Consider the following 6657-nt stretch of genomic DNA (forward strand, 5'->3'; position numbering starts at 1 on the left):
ACACAATAGGATTTTGCAAACCTGTCAAAATATCTTTGTATTAAAATAATATACATAACTACTTTCAGGGAAAGAATTAATGTGGTTTAGTCTCTGGAGCCTACAGCATGGCCTAGTCAGGTTGAGTGATATACATAAATAGTGCAGATACATAAATGCAAGCACAGTTATTGACACATTACCTGCTTGCTCTCAGGGGTGAGGTAACTGGGTTTTGACACTAATCTTTATTTTTTTCTCAAGCAACAGTCTAATTATATGTATTTTATTCAGTTCATTGGTGGATATACTATTAAATTTCTGATTCCTTTCATATAGTCTCTCAATTTGAGCTTATTTCAGTATGCATTACATACTGACATGAAGACGAGTTTGCTTTTGCTGCTGCTGTTTGCTTCACTGGATTTAGCCCTCTGAATTTCATATTGAGAGTTACAGAAGTTATGGGAGCAGAAGCTGATTTCAAGAACACATGGACAAAAATACATAACATTAATGCACTGATAAAAAAGGATGTAAGGCAAAGCTAAAAGAGATTTTGAGAAATTTTCCTAGAAAAAATGCCATAAACTAGGGTGAAAATTGATGTTTAATCTGTAAGAATACTACTTGAAGTTTCTTTTTGAACTTGAAAAATAAAAATATTTTTTCTTGTATTTTAGGCTTTCAAGCTTTCAATGGTTGGACCTTGACAGATTTAAAAGCAAGATTTGTGCATATGGACCAGATATTTTTAAGTAAGTTTTGAAATTCAGGATGCTCTTGTGCTTTACTTACTAAATCCTCACTGCTCAGCATAGCTTCTGTTCAGTTGTAAATTTCCTATGATGAAGTAATTTAATATTTTTCTGCTTCAGTCCTTCTGGAGAAAAACTGAAAAGATGGTTTCTCTTCCTTCCACAAAGACTCAAAAATCAAAATTAATTTGAACTAATTCCCCAAATGTAATTTTCCAGGTCTTATTTTTCTCTATCATTTCAGAGTCCACGTCTCTTAATTCTTATCTGGCACCCAAATGTACCTTCTCTTTCTTACCTAATTCTGTGAGGAAGACTGGAATACACAGACAAAGCATATTGAGTAGGATTTCTTTGCATTTCTCTCTTCAGAAAGATATATAGATCAGTACTCTTCCTCTCAGAGAGCAGCTGAATTTGCCTTTTCCTACACCATACATACTTATTTTGCACTTGAGTGTTTTCCACAGGGAAATTAAACTATGTTTTTCATGACAATAGTTTTGTGAAAAACTATACATATATGTGTATATAAATTTATGCAATTGATGTAAACCAAAATCTAAGAGTTTTTCATGTTAGCTATGATACTAAACAGATGCAGACATTAATCTGGTTACCATTTGTTTTAACTTTGCTTTGTGAGAATAAAGTTTATATAGTAGCTGTTGCTTCTTCCTGACTCAGTGATTTAACATCTCAGGAAATGCTTGTTTATGAACCTGTATTCTTAGCTTCCTAGAATTGATGATAACTTGGAATAAGACATCATAGGTGACATCCTTTCCTGTGAAAAGCACAAAGTAAGCCAAATAATTTACTTGAAACATAGGATAAGTTAAACAATGATTTATTCTTTTTTAATGAAATGGCTGAAATATGCAGCCTTGCTCTCCTGTGGTTTATCAGTGTGTGTTATGAAGAGGACCCAGATAAGAAAGTGACAGTGAAATCTCAGGTTAGGAGTAGTGAAGGTAAGGGTTGTTTGCAATTGGTAGTTCTCATATCCAAGCTCTAATTCTTGGGGGAAAAAAAATTACCCATATGTACTTTCTTCCAAAAACAAGTCCCATTTCAGAAGTCAGACTTTATTTTTTTTCAAATCCCTTTTTTTTTCGACAGACCCACCTGTTTAAATGATTTCCAGTGCCCACAAATAATTTCCAAATTAATACCTTAATCAATTTCTAACTCTTCTCCAAAGGGTTAATGGTGGCTCCACTTTGGCTTTAGAACTGCTGATGTCTCTTTGACAAGACAAAAAGAATGAATTTTACAGCCAGGAATTAAAAGCTGTCACTGAACAGATGAATGCAAAGTGGGAAGTCAATATTCAACTACTAAGAAATCATTTACCTATTGTGAGTGAAGGACTCTATGAGGAGTCATAGGGCATAGTTTGAACCTTGGTATGTAACCTTTTATGCACTAGAAAGCTATGTTTCATACAAATAACATTTTGAGAACTCTTCTTTAAACACTACGAGAACAATATGTGAACCTCACTCTTGATGGAGAAGATGCACAATGAGATCTAATTGACTTTGGGGTGGTGGTGGTAGTTTTGGACTGCTGGGATTGAGGGACAGTGCAGTAACAATACAGGAATAAAATCCTTGTGAATGATTCTCAGGGGATCTTTTGGCTTATCATTTTGAGGATTTGAGCAGCAATAAAAGAAAAATACACAGTGCTAGCCATGGCCATAATTCAGTACCACTATCAGCATAGAAATTCCCTTTCATTCATTTTGAAGCAGTTCTCATTCTTCTTTAAAACTAGTTTCTCATGATAGAGATGAAGATCAAGGGCTTGATTTCTAGAAAGATGTGCACATAATTTCAGGAATAAATAGGCCATCCATTTGAGCACTTTATACAGACATGGCCATATGGTTGCATTGTCAGCATGGTGAACTGCATCTGCAACTGCAAGAAGCCTGTGCCCAGCTGCCTTACGTGTACATGTGCAACATGTGCATTTGTATTAATCAATAATAGTACAGTGTGTATATTTATAACAACTGTGAGTATATATTTATAGTATCTACATGGGCATTTCTGAGTTATGGCTCCTGTTTCACCTTTAGGCCTTTTTAGACGTATTAGCAATAAGATTTGAATCCTAACTCACTTGTACCTATGTCAGAAGGCACACAAAAAAAGGGCAAACACCAGCTTGTGTATAAAGCTACCTGATAAACTGTCCTCATTTTTTTGCCCTTTTTTTTCTGTCATAGCAATTGGGTGTTTGAAATTAGATTAACCATTCTAAAACAGAGTTAATGTTTATTTCCAGATTTGTCCAGTTCTTTACTGCAGAATTAAAGCTTAACTTGAATGACAGAGGATTTTACTTGGCAAAGTTTCTCAGAAAACTTCCATCAACACTTGAGATCACTTGCTTAGACTATGGATTTTCTCTCTGAAATTATACAGCTGTATACCTGTCCATTCCAATAACTCAGATGTGTGAGCACTAAGTTGTGAAGCAGACAATCGAGATCTCAGAGGCAAAAATGAGAATCCCTAACAGTGTTTCTGAGGTGTTAAAAAGAGATTTTTCTTTGATGGTATACATGTTGTTCTACGGATAAAGTGTTGATATCTCTTCACTTTTAGTTAAAGTTTGTAGGTTGCCTTCCAGCCATGCTTTGCTGTAAATTCAACTGAAAAAGGTAAAGAACAATTTTGTTGTCCTAATCATGTATCACTGCGCTCAAAGATTTGCATGTATTGAACTTCTATACATAAATATGCATAAAGATGTGTGCCAACCTAGTAGTCAAATGTAAAACTGTGATCCTACAGTCTCTTTTTGTTACTGAAAAGTGGATTCTGGAACATAAATAAATAGGAACAAGGGATTTTTTTTTTTATGGAAGAGGTCAGCAATAAAGGAAAAGAGAAACAGAATCTGATTTTTGCCTGAGCTTCCATTTATTTTTGGGAAATGAAGTTATCCTTGCTGTCAAGTAGTTCCATTTGTTGGTAGTTTTAATTAATCTAAAACCTAAAAGCCTAGAACACGTCTATTTTTATATAATTCTAGAGACCCTCAAGTTTTTCCCAAGGTTTTCTGTAGATGCCTAAATGCATCTGTTACTGATAGGACTTTCCGTGGTTTTTTTCACATAGATCACTCAACAGCATTGAACCCAACTTTGAAGCTTAGAGTCTCTCATTGATAGCTTATTTTCACGTGTCAAATTGATCCATTGAGTTGGTTTTCTGCAGCCTTGCCTTTTACTAAAAATACAGCACATTCCAGCTGCTGAGAATAAAATCCCAGTCCCAGTGGAGTTAATTTTTATCTTTTTAACAGCTTATTGTAAGAGACTGTATCAAAGGCTTCCAGGAGGTTCCAGTAAACTATTTTAACTGGCTCTTCTTCACTGACTCTTTTGTTAATGTAATAAAAGGATTCTAGTATATGTAGGGCAAGACTTACTTTTCTCCAAATGGTATTAATCCCTGCTAACTGCTGTTCATGTGTGCAATTTGGTTACTCTATCTAGCTTTAATTAGTATTTCAGCTATTTTACCAGTTACTGAGCAAAATCTATTCTGACTGCAATTGCTAGAATCTATTCTTCTTTCGATCTAGGTACATCATTTACTACATCCCAGTCTTCTGCAATAGAGCTGATTTTAACGAGCAACTCCTTGTGGTTAGTGTCTCCGAAGACATTACTTTGTTTATTTCAGCTATTCCCTGCCCCCTGGAGACACTTCTTTACTTACATCTAAATGAATATAAATGTGACTGATTAAGTGGACAATTAGTGTTGTTTATGAAATTATTTTCATGTGGTTGCAGTTCCTAACCCAGGTTCAGGTTTTGCTTTGGGATACCAAAGGTCTCTTTGCAAGGGCAGTGTGGTCTGACATTTAAGGCCATGCTCCCTGGAGCTTTTACAAGCACCATCATGCTCACCTTATTTACCAATGAGCTGCCAAACCCTCTGGTTAGAAGGGTTAATGTGGGACCTCTGTCCCTCCCTTTCTGGACAGCTTGTCTATGCTCAGAGCTGGTGTTCCTGCAGCAGGGGAGAGCTTTAATTGGAGTGCATTTTGTTCAGGGTGGTATTTTATGAATTTGGTCCAACCTTAACCAAAGCTTGTTGAAAACACGGAGTCACTACCAAGACAGTGGAGTTGAACAGGATTTTCACTTATATAACTCTTATGAGAACTTTCCTCTAACACCATTTCTGGAGATTCTCAATGTGTTAATTCTGTTTCAGTTTTCTGCATGAAGCATTTCCTTTCTTACACAAAACAAGTCCTCTAGGTCACATAAACACCAGATTGATCGACACAGGGACCTCACCTCATGATAATGAAGAAATCATCGGCACCAATTCAAATTCAGATTTTCATCTCAATCTTTGGATAAGATGAAAACAACAACGTTAATTGTTTTGGCAGTGAGATTTTTTTCAGGCAGTAAGAGGGGGAAGTGCCAGCGAATTTTAGTTATAAAGGTTAGAAGACAAACCGAACAACAATAAAATAAATTTAGAAAGAGCTCTAAAGACAAAGTACGAGCCTCACTGAATCTACCTTTATTGCTTACTACCTAACATTTTATATACTCTAGAGAGAGGATTTAACTAGAGTGTTAAAAACCTATGTAAATACTCCCCCAAACTCTTCTTTTTATGTAAAGTGTCTTTCCATGCTCATAACACAAATAAGATTTTGCATGTATACCTTCTGTGCAAAGTTTGCTAAAGATTTGCTTGTATTTTATTCAAATGTTGAATATGTTTGCTCCAGCCTTTTCCCTTGTGAGTTCTAATGATTTTTATTTTCTCAGTAAAATACCTATAATAGTGCATTGGTCTCATGAAAGCAGCAGAGAGTTGAGCAACTGAAATATCTCCTTTCCAGCTCTAAGGGCAGCGTGCCTGGGAAGGTCATTTTTGCAACCTATCTGTGGAGCAGCAGATGGCACTCTTGCAGGCAGTATATCAAGTTATAAACCCTATTTGTAAAAACGGAAAGGAATATGTAACTCTCTTTGCACTTCTGCGTTTTTGTTATCTCACCAGGTCACACTATTCTGTTGCCATATTTTTGATACTGACTCACAAATTTATTTTCCAGCTTCTGGTCCTGCTCTCTCTTCAAAACAGTATGTTTTTTACATATTTTTCTGAGTCTTCTTCCACTTACCTGAAACTGAACATTGTCCAAATTAAATGGAAGGCTTATTTTACTCCATTTTTTTCCTCTGACTCAGAGCGACATTTTCCTTTCTTTGTCTCATTTCAAATGGATGTTAAAGCTGAACTTTTTCCTTTCTTTTCCTCCTCATTACTGTTTTTTTCCTGGTTCCTGTCTTGACCAGGACTGCACAAAAGCTCACATCAGGTTGAGTTTGAGTAGCAAAACCTCTCCACTGACTTCTCTCAAGCCAAAATGAGTGCAGAAATGGTGCAGTGTGGTGCAATGGGTGATGGCAAAAAACGGCCAGTCCTATCAGACCAGCTTGGAATTGCAATTTCTTGTTCAGGAGGAGCAGTATGTCTAGCAATAGGCAGATAGAGGGACTGTCTGTAGCAATGTACCAGACTGGGTCTACCTGAGATGGAGTTAATTTCCTTCCTAGAAGCCCAGAGAGTGCTGTGCTTTGGCTTTGTGACTAAAACAGTGTTGGTAAACCAATGTTTTTTCGGGTACTGCTGAGCGGTGCTTGCTCAGCATTGAGGCGTTCTGTTTTTCCTGCTCTGCTTCCCCAGCAAGTAGGCAGAGAGTGCACAAGAAGCTCCCCTCCATTACATCAGAACTGTCACGTCTGCAGCTCTCATGTCTTTTTGCTGGATTATATAAATTGCGGTCCTTACATTCTCACTCTGATCAGTGGGACACACTCTTCTGTGTATTCCAGGTGATTTGTTCCCACCTTCCCTACA

The sequence above is a fragment of the Corvus brachyrhynchos genome, unplaced genomic scaffold (assembly GCF_000691975.1).
Source record: "Corvus brachyrhynchos isolate BGI_N302 unplaced genomic scaffold, ASM69197v1 scaffold116, whole genome shotgun sequence".
Classification (NCBI taxonomy): Eukaryota; Metazoa; Chordata; class Aves; order Passeriformes; family Corvidae; genus Corvus; species Corvus brachyrhynchos.